The sequence below is a fragment of the Rhyacophila brunnea genome, unplaced genomic scaffold (genome assembly GCF_057557595.1).
Source record: "Rhyacophila brunnea isolate RB1 unplaced genomic scaffold, BYU_Rbru_1.0 scaffold_13, whole genome shotgun sequence".
Lineage (NCBI taxonomy): Eukaryota > Metazoa > Arthropoda > Insecta > Trichoptera > Rhyacophilidae > Rhyacophila > Rhyacophila brunnea.
Genome location: NW_028232785.1, coordinates 1,030,427 through 1,056,339, shown reverse-complemented (window position 1 = coordinate 1,056,339; position 25,913 = coordinate 1,030,427). Strand labels below are relative to the sequence as shown.

Sequence of the window (25,913 nt, the reverse complement as noted above, 5' to 3'; positions counted from 1 at the left end):
TGGACATAACAAATCTAAATTCAAGACGTAGGTACACAACGTGAGATTCACATTATAACAAATATTACCCTCACAAGAGAGAAGAAGAGAATAAAAAGAATATAATAATAATAATTACAGAAAAACAAATTAAATCAAAACATACTTAAGTACAATTTAATACAGAAAAACAAAGTTTCAAAAACAAAATACATGAAAATGTCTATGTCTTTAGGGAGCGCATTTACTAATCTTGCACCCCTCGCTAATGGTGCCTGATATGCTTGACACGAGGAAACGGTTCCAATCCAGTATAAATCATGGCTGCGACCACGTAGGTAATTGGCAGGCGCATGTAAATTCAAATTTATTAGGACACCAGGATTGGAAACCATCCCTCACGCTAACAAGCAAAAGGGTTTCAAGAAAAGAAGAGACCGACGAGATTCAAGAGAGTGAAAAGTAAGCATGCCTTGTAGAAAGGCAGTCGGAAAATAATCATTTGACGAATTATTGAAAGGAAAATAGTTAAATGTCTTAAATTAAAAAACTTATAATTAATTTATATTAATGCAGGACATATTAAATTACCATAGTGATATTGTCGTAATTCTTAATCAAAACATACAATACTGGTCAGTAATGATTGAGGAAACGATGACAATTATTATTGCTGTTTTGTTTTAATAATAAAACCTACATAATTAAGTGTGTCACTAAATTCATAAAGAGTACCTAACATGATCGCTACAATTCTTTAGGATTCTCTTCTTATTCTTTGCTTCATAACTGAGGATGGTGAACACTGACAGTAAAAGCATTACCAGCAATCTCATTCAATCTAGAGAGATCTGGCGTTAATCTTGCTTCAGTCTCTCCATCAGAAAAGCACACGCCCACGTAATTTCTTTCCTTCTACGCCACTAGAGATCACCTCGGATATCTTCTTACCACGCGATCGAAGAATAATTGGAGACGTGTCTGGTCATCGGTGGAATGCGGAACATCCTCTACTACACCTCGGACGGATCAATTCCGTTCCTATCGGATTCTCTGAAAGCCCAGGGTTGATCACCCGATAGGAAGATGAAATGTCTTTTAATAGGTTATACAGTTACAGCCAGTGGCTCACTCAGGATTTAATATTGGGGGGAGCCCAAGGAGGAGAATGTAAATAATATGCACAATTATATAATTTAAATGTTCATGGCCATGAAGTATAATAGCGCCGCAGGCGACTTTATAACTATTAAAGCTAATTTATGATGTGTGTTTATCTCACTTATCTGGTCAACCCGACACGCCAGGCCCCCCACAGTTTGGGCCCTCAGGCTAGAGCCCTGTCAGCCCTCCCCAGGCATGACCTACACCACTCCGGAATTCGGGTGGACACCGAGAATTTTTTGACAATTCCATTAGGGATTGGGTTTCTAAAAAAACCCGATATTAGTTTTTTCGAAATTTTTGTGTTAGAAATTTAAATCTAAGAAATTTTTCTAAAAAGGGTGCTAGAGAATTACAAATCATTTTTTGCCATAATTTTGTATAGTTTATTGGCTTTCAATTTCAATGTTAAAATCATTCTGATATTTTTTATGTTTGGGAGGTGCCAGGGCCCCTTACATGTTAAAACATGATTTGATGAAGGGTATATAACAATAATAAGGGTATGTCACGGAGACTTGAAGCTTTCGAGATGTGGCTATATTAATATGTCATTGGGCTATATAGACGCATCCTCAAAATTCCTTGGACTAACCGGGTGACAAATGTTGAAGTTCTCAATCGAATGGGGAAGGACCGAGAAGTTCTACGTAGTATCAAAACCAGGAAACTACAGTACCTCGGCCACATTAGGAGAGGACAAAAATACACCATTCCCCAACTTGTCAACCAAGGAAAGATCAGTGGGACGCGTAGCAGAGGACGGCGCTGCATTTCGTGGCTTAAGAACCTCCGTGATTGGTACGAGTGCAGCTCCACTGAACTGTTCCGGATAGCAGACGACAAATATAAGATCGCCTTGATGGTGGCCGACCTCCGCTAAATGATGGAACAATAAGAAGAAGACATAGATGCTATAGTTTACATTGTAAGTTCAAGTTAATCCTATGTAGGTATTACTTAAATAAATTAGGCATGTTTGAGATTTACGATGGGCAGCCACAGTTTCAAGAACGATCAAATCCTTGTGGTGAGTGGTATTTATATTTTTTTTGTTTTTGTAGAAAAAAATAATAATAAATAAAAAAATACGACGCCCGACGGGCTTGAACCTGTATCTGCTGGATTCGCGCCAGTCTGTTTTACCATTAAACTACGGACGCCTTAGATAATATCGACGATTTTAACTAGTAGTTGTTACATGAAATGCTTATCGAATTGCGTTATAAGGTTGACAATCGGTTTTGGTATATTAATTAAAGTAGGTATAAATTAATTCCTTAATTACTAACCGACGTCGCGGATTACTCCATTATTTATTTTTATAACGCACTTATACTTGCTAATAATTTTAATAAACTATTTTTTTATTCAACAAATAAGACGCAAGATTTCAGAATGTAACATTCTATATACTGAATATACACCATTTGAAAACATCTCATGCATATACACAAGAGATGATTTTGCAGATTCTGCACTACTACTAAGTACACTTACACGGAGAACTACAATATTGTTAATCAAGTAATTAGTTACCTAAAATTACTTTTTTAGATTTAAATAAAAAAAAATCGAGCTCCATCATCTTTGTAAATAATTTGTTTCGCAAACTCTGTATTATAATCATGGCCCCCACACCTTGAAGCGGGCCCCCGGGCCAGGATCTTTGGTAGCCCCCCCTTACCTACCACTAAGATTAAAGGGATTATGGCGCTCTACAGTAACTTTGTCTAAATTGTGTTCTAGGTAAAATTGAGAGTATTAAATTTAGTATATTTTTAGCGATTTTTAATATTTTTTAATACATATTATTGAATCGTCACACATCAAACATTGCATCGCATAACTACATGCTTTAAAAGCATAATCAACATTAATGTTTGAAGTAAATTAGCGCCGCAGGCGACTTTTATATTATAAGGGGCAATTTGTGCTGTGTGTTTATCTCACTTATCTGGTTGACCCACCACGCCGGGCCCCTCCTGAGCCCGGGCCCTTAGACTAGAGCCCTGTCAGCCCCCCTTTGTGGGGGCCATGATTAGAATACTAGATTCATTTTATTTTTGATATAATTAAAAAAAATTCTATTAAACAACTGTCCGTGTATGATTTGTTTAGTGATATAGATTTTGAAAACAGAAAGTGCGATTTACAAAGATGAGCTCTTGGCTTAATGATACAATTTAATATAATCTATTGAAAATGTAAGATCACTCCTTAAGAGAAATCAACAAAATATTGGTAATGATCAATGAAATCAAATGTTTGGCTGTAAAATCAGTTTTTTACGAGAATGGGTCTTTCTGTGCGATTTCATGTTATTAGGTCGTATACATGCGAAATCACATTCATTACATTTTAATGGCTTTTCACCAGAATGAGTCATGTTGTGGAACTTCATTTCACCAGATTGTATACATGAGTAATCACAAATATTACATTTGAATGGCTTTTCACCGGAATGGATCATTTTATGTTTTTTCATGTTACCAGAGTGAATGCTTGAAAAATTACATTCTTCACATTTTAGTCGTTTTTCACCGGAATGTGTCATTTTGTGGTACTTCATGTCACTAGATTTTATACATGAATAATCGCATTCAGCACATTTGAATCGCTTTTCACCTGTATGTGTCATTTTATGGTACTTCAATAAACTAGCAATTTCAGATGAAAAACTACACTCATCACACTTATAACGTTTTTCACCAGAATGGGTCGTTTTGTGCACTTTCATGCTACTAGAAAATATGCATGAATAGTCGCACTCATCACATGTAAATTGTTTTTCACCAGAGTGAGTCATTTTATGTGCTCTCAAATAACTAGCTCGTATACATGAATAATTACATTCATCACACTTATATGGCTTTTCAACAGAATGAATTAGTCTGTGCGCTTTCATACTATTTGATCGTGTACAAGCGAAATCACACTCATCGCATTTAAATGGTTTTTCACCGGAATGAATCATTTTGTGCATTTTCAACTTGAAAGATGTCACACACGAATAATCACATTGCACACACTTGAAGGGCTTTTCACCAGAATGCGTCATTTTGTGTAATTTCATCCTTCCAGATGTGGCACATGTGTATTCACACTGATCGCATTTATGCGAACGAACTGAGCTTTTCGTTTTTACCGGTGAATTTTTATGAGAAGCTTTATGACGTTTTAGTAAGTCTATAGATGCAAACAAATCATAACAAAAACAGCACACAAAATTGCGTTTGTTAAAAGACATTCTTTGAACTCGTATAACAGCTACTAAGTCAGAATTTATACAAGACTCAATATCATCACGTTTACCAGTGAGACGTGGTCCACTATTATTGATAAATGTTTCATTAATTTTCTCAACGTCTCTTGTAATGAAAGTCGCTTGTATTTCAGACATCCCCCAAGGTGATTTCAGACCAGCAGCATTCTCCAACACGCTGCGTGTTGCGACAACCTAAACATATTCAATAAACATATATCCATTAATTAACATATTATATAATTTTGAAAAACACTTTCTGAAAGAATATATTATAACCAATAGAAAACATCTTTTTTTGAAAAAAAGTAAGCCAACCCGACGGGGAATCGAACTCCGTATCTCCCAGGTTAACGCCCTGATCCGTGCATTACCACTATGCTACGAGGTGACATACTAATTGCGACAAATTTTAACTATTGGTCAATTTTAATACCTACTCATCAGTGCTCTTCCAAATCAAGCTACTTTGGCAATCGATTTTTGTTTCTTAAGTTACTAGTTCCTAGTTCCTAGTTAATTATCCATTAATTACCTTCATTAAATTTCCAGTGAACAAACACAGTTTTTGAAAACACTTCTGACAAAATATATTATATCCGATAGAAAAGATCTTTTTTTAAAAAATAAGACACCCCAGGAATCGAACCTGCATCTCTCAGGTTTCTTGCCCACGCACAAAGACCACTATTCTAAAAGTGTTATACTTAATTACGACAAATTTTAACTAATGGCTCTTATCATGGCCCCCACAAGGAGGGGACTGACAGAGCTCTAGCCTGGGGGCCCGGGGTCAGGAAGGGCCCGGCGTGAAGAGCCGACAATACCGAGATAAACACAGATCATTGTACGATGCAATTTTTTACTGTGTGCTAATACTCAACAACTCCATAATTCAAATGGATTTAAGTACATATTAAAAATTGCTAAAAATACACCATAACATTTGGATTACGCTACTGCAGTGCGTCACACTGACTTTACCCTCATACATTCTTAAATCTTGTGAATTTTTTGTCGAATAAAAGAAATAGTTTATTAAAATCAAAATGAATATTTAAGATACCTACATTAAGTACTATGTAAGAAGCAGTAGCGAAGGGTGGAGGTAAGCTGTTAAAATCCGCAGTAAATAGTGCACATTAAACTTTGTTATTTATACGTATTTGATTTTATTGAACACTACAATAATTAACATAATATGTTATTGGCTAGTTATTAAAAATCAATTAAACCCTGACTAAACCAAACCATAATAGTTTTGGTATACTTTGGGCAATACGACAAAATACTTCTTGGTTTTGTTGGATTAATAATACATATTATACATATTGTTTGTACACAAAATCAGTATTATCTATTTTGGCTTGGTTTAAGCAGGGTTTCAATTTTAAAAACTAATCAAACTATCTGTAAATAAAATTGTAGTCTTATTTCAATGAAAACAAATACGTATGACTGACAGTTTTTTTTCGACCATGTCCGATCCTAATAGGATCATATGTGCATCCACAGAGTAGAGGTGTGAATTAACAGATTTGGTTTTTTACGAGAAATAGATGTCAACCACTTGCTCAACCTATTAGGTCCATACCCTGACACACACAAATTGAAAAACAATATGTGTACTAGCCAGACCCAGGATTCGAACTTGAGACCCACGCCGTGATAGTCCAACGCTTAAGCCACGCGGCCACCGTGGGTATACAAAGGCTGACAAAGTGTAGTCTGCACTATTTATGGCGGATCTTAATAGCCTACCTCCACCCTTCGCCACTGGTAAGAACCTACCTGGTCTAATGGGTTGCGCTCCAAATATGAGCATCCAGGTTGCGGATCTTCATTTTCAGTTTGGCGGGTTGTGTCTTCAATAAATTCGTCCTTAAAATGACGCAGTTGAAAATCAGCCTCAGATTTTATATTAACATGTTCCATTTCGGGGATCTGAAAAAAGTTATATATAAAGACAACTGAAAAATCTGTGTATTTTGAAAATAAATAATTACAAGATAAAAAGAACTTTTTATATACCACGTTTTTAAATTTTCTGTTGAATCATATAAACTTGACAATTATATGTATTAATAAAAAATATAGAATACGGAAATGTCATATTGACATTTCATATTGATTTCCATAGTAACGCACGTATATATTAATAATTTTGTTGCTAGGACCCCCTAAGCAAACAACAATAATAACTTTCCATACAAAACAGAATTAACTGAAAATGAATTCAATTCTGCTTAAAAATGGCTAAACGTATTAAAGAATGCATTGTCGTCGTGTTCTGATATATTATAAAAGTTTCAATTGTCTAGCTAGCCGGGAAGTTAGTTAAAAATCTTCAATCGTCCAATACAAATCTTGGACAAACAAGAACAAATTTATACTGAACACACAAGAATACGAGCTAATAAAAACGTGGTAACAAATATAATAATTTTTGGGGTTACTGCCGAAAGTTGTTAAGTGTCGAAATTATTTTATGGAGTACTTAATTGCAATTTAAAGTTTGACATGCTCTATAAAATCAGGCATAATTATAATTTCTTTGTGCTTTATTTGCGTGTTCTATATATCGGATGACCTTGATTTTTTTTCTGGCATACATATTGATATACATATAATATATACACGATATATACGATGGCCGCGCGGCTTAATCGTTGGCCTATGCCATATAGCGTCGTGGGTCCCAGGTTCGAATCCTGGGTCTGGCAAGTACAAATAACTCTGCATAAAGTATAAGAACTCTGCCATTCTGGGCGGTGTTAACCTGTGTGTCCCTGATAACTATCTTAGAAATAGAGATCATCAGTTGTTTATTCTCCCAAGGTGCAGAACCAACCTGCCACTGGTAATCCCAATTGGGATGGCGATAACTATGTTCAACGAAATTGCTTCGGGTGTCGATATATTCCACCTACGTGAGGATGAGTATAGATGGACGTTGTTTTATAAATTCTTAAAATAGGGTCTGCTTAACTCATCCGGTGTACTTCCTTGTACCTATATAATTTATATTTTTTGTATTTACAGACTTCTACTGTTTAATAACATATTGATCTATCTCTTTTTTTATGTAATACTGTTTAATATTTTTTTGTTTCTAAATGTCATTTTGTGAACGTCTTTAACTTATAATTTGTAATGTATACAATTTGTTAAAAATTAATAAATTGAAATATTGTTTTTTTCAATTTGTGTATGAGTCAGAGTATGGACCTATTATGTTGGGCAAGTGGCTGACATCCATTGCTCGTAAAAACCAAATTTGTCAATACAAACCTCCACTCTGTGGAGGCCCATAATTATGATCCTATTAGGAGCGGACATGGTGGAAGAAGAAGAGGAATGGTCTTTCATCGCACACGCGTACATTTGTGATACTATTGCACTGGTAGGTATACAAGACTATTGCATAGCTAAACGTTAACAATAGCCCGTTTACATGGATCACTTTTGACGATCATCGCGGAGGAATCGTCCGCAGTGACCCGTGTAAACGCCCATCCATCCTCGAATCATCGAAAGTGATCATCCGGAATCGAGCATGTTCTACTTTTTGATCACTGCGGATGATTGCCACGCATGCGCACTACGCCTCTGACTAATGTCATCATATTATTATTTACATAATACCCCGTTTACACGTGCATAGATTTACTGTGCACAGTAAGAAAAATTATGAGGAAACATGTATTATCCTGCAGTTGGTAAGATTGCTTGAATGAATCAAACAAGTTTGGAAGCTTCCGAATTGTGATGATTTATTACGCGCAAGTAAGATTAATTTCGATCTGCGCCTGCGCAGTAGAGCGATAGGGGTGAACATGCCTGTAAAAAAACGAACTACTCATTTTAAGCTTAACCGATTTTCAATACGACCTGTCAGATAGTATCACTTAGAGCGTAGCAACCTCAGTATTGGGTATCTGCTCCCAGGACATTCCCAGTCTTACATTAATTAGATACTTCACATCGCCACTGTAGAGTCCCATGATATGCTCGTTTAAGACCAAGTGTGGTGCGGGGCGGGTTTGGTTTGGAGGGATTAACTTCAATGCCAGTATTATAAAATAACAACCTCGCGTCTCGCTTACTCTTCAAGAATGAGATTGGAGAGACAGTCAGCGCTTTTATGTGTAAACAGTTATAGTCATGATAGTTTAATAGTTTAATTACGAGATAAAAATAACTTTTTATATACAACGTTTTCAAATTTTCTGTTGAATCATATAAACTTGAACTACTAGCTTAAACGATCAAAAACTGTGTACTTGATAGAAATAATACTGAAATGTCATTTTGACATGTCATATTGATTTCCATAGTAACGCACGTATATATTAATAATTTAGTTGCTAGGACCCCAGACCCCAAGCAACCAATAATGGTGTCGAAATAACTTTTCATACCAAACAGAATTAACTGAAAATGAATTCAATTCTACTTAAAGATGGCTAAAAGTATTTAAAAAATGCGCTGGCAACGTGTTCTGATATATTCTATAAGTTTCAAATGTCTAGCTAGTCGGGAAGTTAGTTAAAAACCGATTGCAAGATTTGCACCGGACAAATAAGAATACCAGCTAAGGGCTTGCGCAGACAGAGCGCGGTCAGGCGGTCTGCGTTCCGCGTTCGGAGTTCGGCGTTCTTTGTACTGTATGGACTTCATACTGTATGGGTACACAGCCGGCGGTCAGACCGCGCCGGTCAATTGGAACGCTAGAGTTCTGGAGTTCTATGCCCGGAATTACAAAGAACGCCGTACCTCCCGTCCAGTCCCGTCATAGGAATTTGAGCAGTCACACAACATAGAGCGAAACCACACGGGGGAGTGAGTACGCAACAGCGGTGCTTTCTCACTTCCACTCGCAGTCGGAATATAGCGGTCTCGCATTATGCAGCGCTTGTGTCAGTACAACGTTTGTAAACAAATGGAACGCTTATTGTTGACCGCCACCTGTCTGCTGTCCCTGAACGTTAGCGTTCAACGGTCGGTTGAACGCAGAACTCCGACCGCTCTCTGTCTGCGCAAGCCCCAAGAAAAACGTTGTAATACAATAAGCACGATTGCCGACAGTAATTTCATGCACGTGTACAGGCGCTATTAATACGTAAACTGTCGTTCTGAATTGAAAACAAACCGGTTACATAAATACTCCCATGATATTATTACGCACGGTTTATCCACCATCTCCTATTTTTCCTATTCCTCTTTCACTCGATCAAATGTCTGCATTCATATAACAAAATTAATAATCTCAAATTGTTTGAACTTCAACCTGAACCGATATTTCATTTGACTCCATTTTGAAATGATTTGTGTATTTAACTTGGTTACATGTCAGTTGTACGTATGCAGTTCAACGTGGGACACTTATTTGTGCGCCGCAGTACGTGAAACATGAGATCGTATAACATTTTATCGAATGACGTGTTCTTCGTTGAACTTTTCACCGTGAAATACATTTGTACGTATCTTAAAAAAAATGACACTCACTTTTTTGTCGAGTCTGCCGAATGGCATACTCTGTTCTAACGCTATTACAATAAAGGTGATATTGCTATAAATTCCCGATGCGTGATATCGCATAATGGAAATTGCGTGACGTCTACCTATACATGTGCGAATGTCGCTATGCGCGAATTTACTTGCTAGCTACTGTATTGAGTGCGTTGTCCATTAATAATGTCACTGTTTGTAATTATCTTACAAAATGCTGCGATGTTTACAGATAGTACTGTTCCAATTAGATTAACCCTAACCTAACCTAACCTAGTAAAGACACATCCACATGTTGTAGAATACGTACAAATATATTCCACGGTGAAATGTTCAACGAAGAACTCGTCATTTGATTAAATGTTACACGAACTCATGTTTCACGTACTGCGGCGCACGAATAAGTGTCCTGCGGTGAACTGTTTACGTACAAATTTCCGGATACGATTTCACTTTCGGTGACACATGTAAACATACAGTATGCAAACCCCTGCGGATGATCATCCACAGTGACTCGTGTAAACGAGCCTTAAAAATAAAAAAATGATTTTTAAAACCAACCTCAGATGTACACTTGAGATCGTCCCCATGTTCTTGCTTAATATTCGTTTCACCTGGCCTGTTTTGATACAATATTGGCACATCAAACCAACGTTGCTCATCTGCACCAGCTTCCAATTCTTTTGGTTCAAGTTTTATATCCATTTTACGTATTTTAAAGCAAAAATGCGTCACGCAGGAACCGGTCACAAGCAAATTGACAGCCGTGGACTGAACTCGTGGCCATAGACAATACCTACCTACTTTGGAATTCTAAAGACGAATTAAAATAATTTTCGAATTGTTTTATAAAATGAATGTAAAAAACAAGTCGGTAGGTAGGTATATAAATAATTACAAGATAAAAAGAACTTTTTATATACCACGTTTTTAAATTTTCTGTTGAATCATACAAACTTGACAATTCTATGTACTTATTAATAAATAATTTAATATAGGTAGAATACTGAAATGTCATATTGACATTTCATATTGATTTCCTAAAATAACACACGTATATATTAATAATTTAGTTGCAACGATTTTTTTCCGAAATAACTTTCCATACAAAACAAAATTAACTGAAAATGAATTCAATTATGTTTAAAGATGGCTAAAAGTATTAAAAGAATGCATTGTTCATATACCTAGCTGTACATTTATATTCTAAAAGTTTCAAATGTCTAGGTACTATCTAGTCGGGAAGTTAGTTAAAATCGCTTGCAAGATTGGACAAACAAGAAAAAATTTATACTGGACAAACAGGAATACGAGCTAATAGAAACGTAGTAAAATACGTATGATACAAATAGGTTAAATATTATTACTAAGTATTGTTAAAATTACAACTAAATTATATTGATACGTGTAGATAGGTACCTAGGGTCCTAGCAATACGACGTGATGGTCATAATATTGTGACGTGTGTTCTTCATAATATAGATAAACACCGGTGGGTATATCGAAATGACTTGTTCACCCACAAGTAATTGTGCGTTGTCGCATCCACAAGTAGTTATTGAATGCGCATAAATTAACTGTCATAATAAATATTCGGATCGTTGGTGTCCGTTTGAGTTATCCACGCTGTCTTGTGTTTTAGCGTAATATATTAAAGCAAACTTTAAATGTCCCAGACAGTCGCACAAATAATTTATGTAGGTACCAGATCCTTAAGAAGGTTAAAAAGATCTAATATTTTCTTTTAGGTAGGTACCTACCTACCTAACTCATTAATTTGTATTTTTCAGTAACTGGAATGTGGGGGGGGCGATTTAGACCCGTAAACGCCCCCTTGTGTGTGCGACTGAAGGTAGTCTTGGGCTCAGTTGAGCGGAACGTGCTGCTTGATATCTTCGGACACTACAATGCCATAAAATAGGGGTGGAGATGAAGATATAATACGTGCTCTAGGTACGATTTATACGGGCACCAGCACATCATACAGTCCACCAAATTAGGCTTGCCTGGTCGCTATGGGATCTACACAGGACGTACAGACATACAAACTTATCTGGAGAATGAGATGAGGGAGCCACTGTCGAAAATTAGGTACTCAATCACGACTCGTAACTGGAAAAATCTGACATTCGGATGACGTTTTTCAATACGGCGTCCTATGGTAGTTCGTATTTCCATTTTTGGATATTCTCCAGATAAGTTTGTAGGTCTGTACGAGACTCACGCGAAAATGACGTTCGAAAAGCTAATCGATCTCGTACAAGATGGGAAGATAATGTAGAGATTTATTTAAAGACCTTGGGTGTAGGAAATTGACTTCACATATACCTGGATTGAGATAGATGGGGTTCGACACTCATGGGTTGTAGCGGCAGGAAAAAGAAGAAGAAGGTAGCGAAATAAGATTTCTTCTTCTTCTTATTGTGCCATCCCCTAGCGGAGGTCAGCCATCATCAAGGCAATCTTATCTTTGTCGTCTGCTAGGTACCCGGAACAGTTCAGTGGAGCTGCACTCGTACCAATCACAGAGGTTCTTAAGCCACGAAATGCGGCGCCGTCCTCTGCTACGCTTCCCATTGATCTTTCCTTGAATGACAAGTTGGGGAATGCTGTAATTTTGTCCTCTCATAATGTGGCCGAGGTACTGTAGTTTCCTGGTTTTCATACTACGTAGAACTTCTCGGTCCTTCCCCATTCGATTGAAAACTTTAAAATTTGTCACCCGGTCAGTCCAAAGAATTTTCAGGATGCGTCTATACAGCCACATCATCTCGAAAACTTCAAGTCTCCGTGACATCTCTTGGTTTAGCGTCCATACTTCCATACCATAGAAAAGAATTGAGAGAACATAACAACGTACCATATGCAGTCTCAGACCTAGGTTAAGATCTCGATTGCTAAGGAGGCGTCTCATTTTGAGAAAAGCGCTCCTTGCGATCTCAATTCTAGTTTTTATTTCCTGGGACTGGTCCCATTTCTCATTGACCCTTGTACCTAAATATTTATAATGGGTCACACGTTCGATTGGTTCACTGTTAATGACAAAATTTGTGTTGGTGTCTGGTGTCGCTATTTTTGATACTACCTAGTAATAGTTTTGTTTTCTTGAGGTTCATTTTTAAACAATAAGAATTACTAATCTCATTAACCTTTCCTACCAGTTGATGTAAACTCTTTAAGCTATCAGCAATCAGCACAGTATCATCGGCATATCGTATATTGTTAATATGTTTGCCATTAACCAAAATACCCACCGATTCACCGTGTAAGGCTTCCTTGAAAATAGCTTCTGAGTACATCTTAAATAGCAGAAGTGACAATATACACCCCTGTCTTACACCGCGGCGCATTTTTACCTCTCCACTGATTTCGTTTTCGATCTTAATATTCGCTGTTTGATTCCAATATAAGTTAGCTATCAGTTGAATGTCTCTTGCATCGGTGCCTTTCTTCTGTAAGAGTTCGAGGAGTTTAGGATGCCTATCAGTATCGAATGCTATCTCCTAATCAATGAAACACATATAAACATCAACATCTAGGCATCTTTGCACTAGAACATTCAAGCTGAAAAGTGCTTCGCGAGTGCTCAAACCACTTCTGAAGCCAAATTGTGTGTCATCCATGTCTTATTTCCAATCCAAGATTTCTTATTTTTGTATAATAATATTTTTATTATATGGCAACACTTTCCATATATGTATTTTTGTCTATGGCTAACTGATTCGTTTATGTCAGCAAAAATTGATTACGGCTTTAAAAAAGACGCGTAATGGAAGTAAAACGTGAACCAGAAGAAATCGCTTCAGAACCAAAAGAGCGGCATTGCTTTGAAGTTCCTATATTTAATACCTTAATCTCGGATGCTCACACTTATATAAAACAAGAGAGTTCTGAAGATGTCCATACCACTTTTGGGGTTAGTTTTTACAAACATATTTTGCTGATGTTGTATGACTTAAGCCATCCGCTCACCTGAATATTCAAAAAATACGAGACTGAAACTCCAGTATCTAGCTAAATGTATTTCAATGGCGGGTCGCTGACGGCAAGACTGGAATCTTTCAGTTTCAAAACGTCCGAGGAGACGCTACATGCTAGTATCCCAGTCTCTCATTTGCCAGCCACCACCGCCATCTTTAGATTAGCAATATAGCTTTAGATCGAGCCATCAAACAGTTGTAGGTACGAATATCTGTAGATTCGATGAAAAATCATATTTTCTTACCAAAATTGGTAGCACTGAACTGAACTGAACAAGAAATAACAAGCCAAGACATGTCATATATTGTTTTTGAAATAACGGTAAAGCCTCAACGCATTGCCGAGTGAAGAGGAAAGCCGATACATTTCACGACTGGTCCTAACTTTCCGTCCTACCGTTCTCTATGGATGATCTGTCATTGCCTGCCATTGTCTATAGAGTGCTCAAACTGACGCGTCCGTCGTGTTCATTTTGTCGGAGTATTCTTACTTTCAGATTTCTTTCAGATTATTTTAACGTATCTTGGTGACCTTGGAGTTCATCTGATTTAGTGGTTGTGTTATTAATAATTGGAAGTGACGATCAACGTAAATAAACTTCTGTGTATAATAATATCATAATACACTAAGACGTTTGTCAATGTGACAGTCGATTCTAAACAACAATAACTAATAACCTATTTATACTCTTCCGTCATTATAGAATACCAAACTCTGCTTGCAAGTTTTTTTTATCAATAAATAGTATGGCAGTGGACCACTCGTTGCTTGTGCAAAAAGTTATGCTCAGGCTTTATCAATCTAAAGATGGCGGTGTTCAATGACATTGAGTTACTTTACAAGCTGGTTGTTGGCGAATTTAAAAGCGGGCGAGTCAGCTAGTGCGATTGTGATGATGACACACAAAACTTTCCATTCGCTCAAAAGCCAACAAGCTAGCGAGTGGAAACCGTCATTTTTTGGTACTATTTTGACAGGACGTATTGAGTAGTACGTTTTTTTATCGGGAGGTCGTTACTATCGCTCTACTGCGCAGACGCAGTAGGCCCACACACTAGCGTGTAGACCGGGTTTCAACTTTTCTAGGTAGATTGTATACAATCTGCTTGTTAGCTTATCCAATTATAACACTGGGTGAATTTACAAGTAGATTGTAAATTCGCCAACAAGGAGCTTGTAAAGTAGCTCAATGTCATCGAGGCTTTTTTTTTCGACCACGTCCGATCCTAATAGGATCATATGGGTCTCCACAGAATAAAGGTTTGTATTAACAGATTTTGTTTTTTTACGAGGAATTGATGTCAGCCACTTGCTCAACCTATTAGATCCATACCCTAACTCACACAAATTGAAAAACAATAGGTGTACTTGCCAGACCCAGGAATCGAACCTGAGACCAACGGCGTGATATTCCAACGCTTAAGCCGCGCGGCAATCGTGGGTATAGGCTTTAATGAGAGCATATTTGGTCCGACAACAAGACCTCGTTGATAACCGGAAGTCTCTGCAGTCGCATATGGAAAACTTCTCAGCGACGTACATAACTGTCATGACGGCAACGCGTGTTTAAAATAATGTATCGGCTTTATTTTTAGAAGCGACTATTTTCTTCTTCTCAATAAACCAAAAGTTTACTAATAATAATTTTAATATCACTCCTGAACGTCTTATAAATATACCTATATACTATTATAAAAAAACTTAAAATTACGTAAATTGATATATCCATACACCACGGAGGCGTAAAATGCAATATTAAATTTAGGGACGTTCCTCATTTGAAACGGAAGTACGATTAACTGCATAGGAGGGGCTTGTTAGTTCACAGTTTTAACACGTAGACAAGAAGTTCTTTGCGACAATAAACAATTATTTTGTTTTAACAAAATCACATAAAAATCTTAAATATGAAAATAACTGACACAATATGTTGTTTTTGTATTGCTTCAATGACATTGAGCTATTTTACAAGCTGTTTGTTGGTGAATTTAAAAGCGGGCGATTCAGCTACTGCAATTGTGATGATGACATACAAAACTTTCCATTCGCTGATAAGCCAATAAGCTAGCGACTATTTTGACAGAACGTAGTTCGTTTTTTTTAACGAGAGGTCGCTACTACGCTCTACTGCGCAGACGCAGTAGGCCCACACACCGACGTGTGGGAATGGGACGATTTGGCACCGCGAACTGGCCTCCGCCGATTGGCCTCCGGTAATTGGCCGCCGGTACAATAGGACGCCGGCCCAATTGAACGCCGACCCAATTCGACGCCGACCCAATTGGCCTCCGGGAGGATTGGACGCCGCACAGTTGAATTAAATGCGCAAAGGAATAGACGTACGTTACGATTTGTTGGAGTAAATAAGCAAGTCAGTTTAATATGCTTCTATCTTCTCAGTAGTTGTACCTTATACATTTCGCACTTGACACATTTTTAATATAGATTAAGAATAATTATTATGAATTATGATGTTTATTAAAATAAAATAATTCTTGCCTCGCTAAAACTTAAAGATGTGCATAATCAATTAATTTATTGTCTATACATGGGTACTTATTTATATTTATGCCAATTGGGTCGGCGTCGAATTGGGTCGGCGTCCAATTGGGCCGGCGTCCGATTGTACCGGCGGCCAATTACCGGAGGCCAAGCGGCGGAGGCCAGTTCGCGGTGCCAAATCGTCCTAGACCCCCGACGTGTAGCGTATAAAGTTGACCGGCTTTCAACTTTTCTCGGTAAATTGTTTACAATCTGCTTGTTAGCTTGTTCTATGATGACACTGTGCTACTTTATAGGCAGATTGTAAATTCGCCAACAAGCAGCTCGTAAAGTAGTTGAATGTCATTGACGCTTTATGCACCCTTCGATTGTTATTGGTAAATAATTGAAACTATTTCTTTTGCGATGATCGTGGCAGACAATCGCCGTGAGAATCTGCCAGTTAATTTAACCTATAGGATCGGACATGGTGTTTTAATTGTGTATGGATGATATGCTTCTTATTCTTCTTCCACGGCGCTACATCCCGGGGTGGGATTTGGCCTCCTCCACAACCGCTCTCCACTCACTCCGGTCTCTCGCCACGCTTCTCCAGTTACCGGGTCTTCCTATATAAAGCCAGTCCACTTCTACGGCGTCAGCCCATCTCCTTCTTGGACGGCCTCTGGGTCTCTTCCGTTGGGGTAGCCACTTCGTTATGATCCTTGGCGCTCTAACTTCAGGCATTCTCTCCACATGTCTCGCCCATCGTAGTCTTTGGGACTTACAGTATCTTATGTAATGATATGCCACATATATTTTATAACCGTAGGTAATTTTTTTTTCTCAGAACCCTCCAACAGATCTGGCCGTTGTAAAATTTGAGATTGAATCCCAACGAGTTGATCTTAACGAAGAGTGTGCGGAAGGCATAGAACGCCAAGGCAATCACGAGGACCCTGGTTGCTCTTATTCGGAATTCACAAAAGACGATGAGGTATACGTTATTTTATTAATACAATGTTTTTCCAGCAAGATTATCAGTAAACACCATACAAGTTTTTTTTTTTAATAATCTATCTACCAGTGGCGAAAGGTAGAAGAAATGAAAACATATAAGTATGACTGACAAAGTTTAGTGTGCACTATTTATGTCGCATCTCAACATCCCACCTCCATCGTTCGCCACTGAATATAGTTGTTTTGGTAACCGTAGTAGATTTTTGGGTTTTCACCGTGTGTCCTTCCTTCTTTCCTCGACGTTTCGGACTCGTTGCAGAGGCCATTATCAAGAGATGATAATAAGAAACGTTAAGGAAAGAACGACACACGGTGAAAACCCAAAAATCTACTACGATAAAAAAAAACAACCGTGAAAGCAAAACAAACATTGTTTTGGTAATATTTTCTCTTTTCCAAATCGGTTACAGTTTCCAATTGCAATATACATATCGCACCATGAGTGTAAAACCAAGGTATCTGCAAATTTTTCAATTTCGAGATTAAATGTAAAACAATTGCAAAAGTCGTGAACTTGATAATGCAAAAGTGAAGTAACTGAAAGAACATGCAATATAATGTAGATATAAACCAAATATTATGCGCATTAAAAAACGAAGACTTCAAACCCTAATACATCCAAAGTATGTCTTTTGCATATGCCTTGGTTTTACACTCACGGTGCTTTATACTATTGCTACTATCCTCTTATTATCATTCTCGCATTCACTTTTTTTTTAGATTTTTTAAAAATACATTTTTTTGTTTGCTTTAGGTTATAGCTGACAGCGAAGTTCTGACTTACGCCGAGAATCCCAATGCGACCTTGTGTATGTCAAACGTAGAAACATGTTACGAAGACATACAGATTGATGAAAGGTACATTAAAAAAGAACCTGAAGAAAACAATGAAAGGTTTACAAATATTTGCAGCACAGTGAAACATGACGTCATTAAATCTAAACCTGTATTAGTAGTTATAAAATTAGAAAAACAATATTTCTTTCACCATAATTTTGTGTGCAGTATTTGTTTTAATTTTTATGAATCATTAGAATTCCTAGAACGTCACAAAGCGTTTCATCATAAAAGCGACCATACAAGAATCAAGCGGTTTAAATGCGATGAATGTAATTACTCGTGTGAACTAACTGGTAGAATGAAAGCGCACAAAACGACCCACACCGGTGAAAAGCCATTTAATTGCGATATATGTAATTTTTCTAGTATAGATTCTGGCAACATGCGAAGACATAAAATGACCCACTCCGGTGAAAAACCATATAAATGTGACACGTGTAATTTTTCATGCATAACATCTGGCAACCTTAGATTGCACAAAATGATTCATTCTGTTGAGAAACGATTCAAATGTGACGAGTGTAATTACTCATGTATACAACTTTCTAATATAAAAAGGCATAAAATGACTCACTCTGGTGAAAAGCCATTTAAATGTGCCCAGTGTAATTTCTCGTGCATAACATCTGGTAACCTTAAATTACACCAGATGATGCATTCTGTTGAAAAACCATTCAAATGTGACACATGTAGTTATTCATGTATACAGCTTGGTACAATGAAAACACACAGAATGATTCATTCTGGCGAAAAGCCATTTCAATGCGATGAGTGTAAATACTCGTGTATACGACCTGGCGACATGAAATTACATAAAATGACTCATTCTGGTGAAAAGCCATTTAAATGTGTTGAGTGTGATTACTCCTGTACAACATCCTTTAACTTGAAAAAACATATTAAACGGATTCATTGTGGTATGAATAAGATATTACAATCCGAGCATGTCCGATTCTAATAGGATCATATGGGCCTCCACAAAGTAGAGGTTTGTTTTAACAGATTTTGTTTTTTACGAGAAATGGAGCCACTTGCTTAACCTATTAGGTTCATACCCTGATTCACACTCAAATTGAAAAACAATATGTGTACTTACCAGACCCACGATTCGAACCTGACACCCAACGCTTAAGCCACGTGGCTTAAGATATTATTATAATTGAGATTTTTTGTAATAAAAAGTTATTAAAGATTTGTGAAGACATTGTCTAGTATTTACTGAAGAACTTATTATGTTTAAATATGAATTTAATCCTATGTTCAAATACCTAGATAGATAATATGTAGGTAACGGAGTTTTTACCAATTTTATTATATAAGCTAGAGTTAAAAATGTTCGTTGTCAGTGTAACTAATGACTTTTAAAAACTAATATCTCGTTAGTTAACTATTCATTTCCAATACGTTACCATTGTTCCAAGAAATGACGATTTACACCTTTTGAGTGTAGTATTTTTATAGTTTATAAGTACTAATGATCTTTTATTAGGTTTTGACGATTTTTTATAATATGCTTATCGAATGTATTATTATTAATAAGATAGGGGTTTTTACTAATAAGGTTTTTTACCAACACTTCAACTATTCATAACATGTTTTTTCCAAATATTAAATGGCGATTGGAGATAACCAAATATCTGACTCCTGATCATCACACCAGTCAATTTGTGACTGGACACGGTGGGTTCGCTGGCAAGCTCTTTGAGCTTGGACTTGTAAGCCGTCCGACATGTCCATGCGGAGGGGAGATTCAGGATGCCAACCACATCCTCTGGGAATGTCTTAGAATGTGCTCCGAATGGGAGGAGATGCTCAGATCGGTCCAACCAGCTGTTGGGCCCATCGGGCCGTCCGACTTGGTTGCTACTAAGGCCAATTATCTTGCATTTAAAAAAATTGCGGCGTCTTACTGCGTGCGTGAAAATCTCTTCACATAATTTTTGCTGTCCGTATGATTAGCTTCATTATTTTGTTTTATATACACTAGAATCATTTTTATTTTAATAATTTCCCTGTGCTCTTCTCTCCCCAGCACTTTGCATTAGAAAGTTACTTTAAACTCAGTCAGAGCTCACTCTGAGCGTAGCAATCTTAGTCCTGGGTATCTCCTCCTAGGGCATTCCCGGCCTAAAACTAAACTAGATGCTTCACATCGCCAATGTAGGGCCACGTGATACGCCCGATTAAGACCGGGTGTGGTGCGTGGTGGGTTTTGGTTTGGAGGGATTAACTTCAATATTCATAATTTGTTTGTTGTATTTTTTTATTGTTCAACCTTGACTTGATATGTAGGTAATAGAGTTTTTACCTACTTTATTGTATTGATTTATTTTATAAGTTAGATTTAAGATTGTTTGATGTCAGTATATGTTTGCCTTTGGTGAATGTACACAGCGCCTGAAGATGCCGAAAAGCGAAACCCGGGTCGCAAAAAACGACTCAAATGGAATAGTACAAAACTTAAGTCCATTATAATTTTAATTCTAATTCCATCAAGTACCTTCAGTCGATGTATTAATATTATAATTTAATAAATTAATGTAGAATAATAATTGTGTTTTTAAGCATTATTTTATACCCTTCCTTAGTGGTAGTCAAACTGTGCACCGCGGCGCCCTGAGTTGCTGCCACCAATATCCAGGGGCACTACAGAAGCTTAATTAAAAGTTTGAGGTACTACCTATGTCTCACAATGATAAATCCTCTTATTACACTAGTTTGCAATACAATGCTTCTTCTATGACCTCCTAAAAAATAATTACAAAATAAAAAGAACTTTTTATATAAAACGTTTTTAAATTTTCTGTTGAATCATATAAACTTGACTTGACAAGCTTAAACGATCAAAAAAAATTGTAATTGATAGAAATACTTAATACTGAAATGTCATTTTGTAATTCATATTGATTTCCATAGTAACGCACGTATATATTAATAATTTAGTTGCTAAGACCATCCGCTTAGCAACCAATAATGGTGTTAAATAACTTTTCATACAAAACAGAATTAACTGAAAAGGAATTCAATTGTATATAAAGATGGCTAAAAGTATTAAAAGAATGCATTGACATCGTGTTCTGATTTATATTCTAAAAGTTTCAAATGTCTAGCTAGTCGGAAAGTTAGTTAAAAATCGATTGCAAGATTTGTACCGGACAAATAAGAATACTAGCTAAGAAAAACGTTGTAATATCTTTGAAAAATAGCAACGCTTGGTGGAACTTGAACCCGAATCCAGTGGATTTGCGTGAATGTATACATACCGATTGATCCACCTAATTAAGATGAAATTTATGTAATTACGTCTAAAGCGTTTAAAGAAATGCGTTAATTGGCTTTTTAAGGTACTAATAATACTGCAAGTGACGTATTCTCTTATTTTTCGGCCATGTGATAAAAATAAATTCGAGGCGCTTGGAGATAAGAGTGATTTCTGGTTGCAATGAAAGGAGGCAAAGGCGTGCGCCTTCCAGATGGAGGAACACCGTCAAGAAAGCGATATAACCAACAATAACCGAAGCAACAAGATCAGTACAAGATCGCTCAACATGGAAAGAGGACGATCTAGAGTTATGAGGCAAATAATATGACGAGACTTATAATAAGTACCTACATACTGTACAACAAGGCCTTCTTGGGTACTTGTTAAAACTGTGAACTAACAAGCTCCTCCATTTTTAACCGCACTTCGATTATAGCACCTTCCGGTTAGCGACGAGTCTTCCACGTGTTAAAACTCTGAACTAACAAGCTCCGACTATTTAATCGACCACAGTGACTTCTGGCTATTGCCTAAATAATAAAGTGTGACATGTAATGATGATTCATGCCTTTCAGATCCAGTGACTGCAGCAGTGGCGCACCCAGGGGGGGCCAGGGGGCCCTGGCACCCCCCAAAATAAAAATTATCAGAATGTAATTCACCAGCACCTTTATAGAAAAAAACTCTTAGATTTTAATTTCTAACACAAAAATTTCGAAATACAAATGTCGGGTTTTTTTAGAAACCCAATCCCTAATGGAACTGTCAAAAAATTCTCCGTGTCCACCCGAATTCCGGAGTGGTGTAGGTCATAGCTTGGGAGGGCTGACGGGGCTCTAGCCTGGGGGCCCGGGTTATGGGGGGCCCGGCGTGTCGGTTTGACCAGATAAGTGAGATAAACACACACCATAAATTAGCTTTAATAGTAAAAAAAAGTCGAAAGTAGATGTACTCGTATTAAAAATCGCCAATAATTCACTGTATAAGTACCCTTAATTTGAACTAAAACACAATTTGGAAAACGTTAATTTAGTGTTTCACACTGCCTGTAATCTTAGCGGTAGGTAGGGGGGCCGCCAAATATCCTGGCCTGAGAGCCCGTTTCAGGATGTGGGGACCATGGTGTAGGTACACCGAGTGCAATAGACAAAAGACCGATAAACGAGAGATTAGGCTGTGAAGAAGAAAAAGAGCATATGGGACTAATTTACATTCTCCTCCTTGGCCCCCCCCCCAATATAAAATCCTGGGTGCGCCACTGGACTGCAGTCATATAAGATAGGATAAGTATATGCTCAGAATATCAGTCCTATGCGACATTTATTTAACCAAGCGAAAACTCAACTAAAAATCTCAGTCCTCAGTTCCCAGTGAATACGACAAAATTTTCATCAGAATCACCACCGCCTTGCGCTACAAAGAATTTTCCAGGGTTTTTACAAGGCGGTTTCATAGACCCTGGCCGAATTCAAATTAGCAATACCCGATTCGGATAGAAGAATAGTTTTCAATAAGGCATATTATCTCAGACGGCACAATTTTCATTTGACTAGCATCAAGTAGAGTAGTTTGCGTGCCAAAGTCCTTAAAGAAACCTCGATAGTAAATGCGAGGTATCCATAAAGGCATCTATAAAGAAAAAAAAAATCTTGTCGTACAGTACCTAGGTACACACCTTGATTACATACTGGTTAACGTCAATCTTTGACTTTGGTACTAATTTTTTGAATAAAAAAAAGTTTATTAAATATTAGCAATTGCTTAGATAATATTTTTAGAAATGTACCTAAATATTCAGTGGTAGGTATTGTAATTTAATTAGTTCTGTGTAGCAGTTTTTAGATACCCTAATCCATAACTATGCAGGCAAACTATGCGCTGGTTTATAACATGTCATTAGTTAGAAGCAGACTTGAGAGTGGGTCTATCGTTTGGGCTCCGCATCAGTTGAAGTACGGCCCTATGGTGGAGAGAGTCCAAAAGAAATTTTTGAGACTTCTTTACTTTCGGCTGTATGGATATTATCCGTGACTGTATCCGACTGATTTTCTCTTAGGTATGCTTACATACTGTAGCTTAAAATATAGAAGGGATTTTTATTTACCTACCTATTTTTTCAGACTTATACGCGGCGTAAATGTAAACTCTGCCATTGTTGGTGGCGTTGGCTTGTGTGTCTCGGATAATTACCTTAGGAATCGAGGGCATCTGTTGTATTCTCCCAATGTGCAGAACTAACCTGCCATTAGTAATGCCAATTGGGAGAGCAAAAACCATGTTTAATGAAATCGCTTCGGATATTGATATATTCCACTTACGTGAGGTGAATTTAGGTGGACGTTGTTTTATAGGTTTTTCAGATGTGGTCTATCAAAGTCCACTCAGTGTGCTTCCATCTACTTTTATTTTTATTATTTAATTTAAATCTTTTCTTATTTTATTTCTTATTTTATTAATAACTCACATTTCTCTGTATTTTTATTTTAAAAATTGTTACACATATTTTATGTCATGTCGTGAACGCTTTAAACTTATAATTTGTTATGTTCATTATATGTAAAACAAATATATTTGAATTTTAAATATCATACCTACCTAAATAATATTTTTAAGGGGTGACATGCTCGTCGAAGGTCAAAATTGAGTTTTTATTGTGTTCAAACATTGACATGTTCAAACACGCGCGTTAATATCATTTTACTCCCTACTTTAATTATAGTTTGTCAATTTATGGCTATGGCAATATGTTGTAGCTTAACCACTGGGGAATGACAAAAGAAATGGCGTATTTCAAAAAAACACAACCTTATTCTTAGGTCAATAATTATTATAAAGCAATCATTATTCATAAGATGTTTATTACACTTGAATGGTCAAAGACATAGCTTATATTAAGTATCTTTAAAATCATCTTCAAATGTGTTAATCTTGCCGATTTTTTGAATAATAAAATGCCTAATTCTTGTCAAATTTGGGATCACAGAGATTATCAATATATTTTTTTATCGTGAATATTTTACAAAAAATATCTCGTAATAAATTATACTAATGGTTTCATAAATGCGTTTAAAAATTAATAAACGTAAAAAATCTTAACACCACTGCACAGTTATGTACCGAAATATGACTATATTCTAAAACATTAGAGCGAGAGGTTTAAAAGAATACTATTTTATGTAACAAAAATACTTTATGCAGTCATCAAATGTTAACATAACTATAAAGTATAATAAGGCTTCAAAATTATATAAATAGATTATCTACAACGTTTAAGGAGTGTCCAGAATCATGGTTTGAAAATACAATAAAAACTCAATTTTGACCTACGACGAGTACGTGGGCCGTTAAAGCCTATTTATATACATATATCGCTGTGCTAGTTCAATACAGTAACAAGTACTTCTGAGATATCGCATTTTTAAAGTTTGGTGTAGTGATATAAATCACTTGAAAGAAATTTAATGAGACAAGAGCCTAAAATGAGTTTATTGAGTTATCTTGTTTTAGTTTCTAACATGGACATTAATAATTTATTAATTAAACTTAGGAAATCAATGATTTTTGTGTTACTGTTTTGACTTGTTATTGCATTGAATTGAAACTTTAATAAAATTTAACCTTTTTACATAATAACTCAAATAGATAGTTTTATTTTTATTATTAATCAACGTAAGGATACAATAAAAATGATGTGAAACATATAAAAAATAAGTAAATTGTTGAATAGAAAATGAAATATCGTAAAAAATAAAAAAAATAGTTCAATCCACTCTTCTTTTTTTTACTCTGAATCATGTTCTTCACCCCGAGATTGACTTGATTAAGCTTCCAGATTATTGTAAAATCCGTGATATGGGGTTGGAATTAAATTGTCCCTACATAACGATAGAAGGTCACATATTTTGCCAATGTAATTTTAGGACAGCTATCATAGGCTTTGGGCAAAATTTCCAGTGAGCAACTATCAGGGTGCGTCTGACGTCCTCTGCGCGATCTTTTTCCCAAATTGACGTCAATTACTTCAAAATTTTCTATAGAATACGAAGTTTTGTAGAACACCTGATCAGGGGTTGACTTGTCAAACTTGATAATTTTAACTTCATTCCATGATACTATCTCGTTTCTTTGGTTTTTTTGGAGATTATTGCCCATTGACACAGTTGCTGCTTTCCAATCAATAACGTCAGATGTACCCATTTCACGGACATTGTATGGTTGCCCAGTTTTTTTGGCCATTTTTGCCAAAGCTACAAATTGGCTCGGATGATAGAGAGGACCACTCTTCAAGGCGAGTTTTTTTGCCGCCTAAATCCTCGAGTGCATACAATCACCCTGCGTATGCCCTACAATTAGGTATTTGTGAACAATGGTCTCAATATCTAGAGATTTTATGGCTTTAAAATACATGGT

General features: G+C 36.6%; 1 long non-coding RNA gene across 1 annotated transcript; it reads right to left on the bottom strand.

Annotated features, from left to right (window-relative positions):
* Positions 1-2,964: 2,964 nt before the first annotated feature.
* Positions 2,965-10,698, bottom strand: LOC147076088 (uncharacterized). Its single transcript, XR_015069549.1, has 3 exons — positions 10,481-10,698; positions 6,200-6,352; positions 2,965-4,603 (listed from the first exon to the last, which is right to left on the bottom strand). It is a non-coding gene; the product is annotated as an uncharacterized LOC147076088 (long non-coding RNA).
* Positions 10,699-25,913: the final 15,215 nt, after the last annotated feature.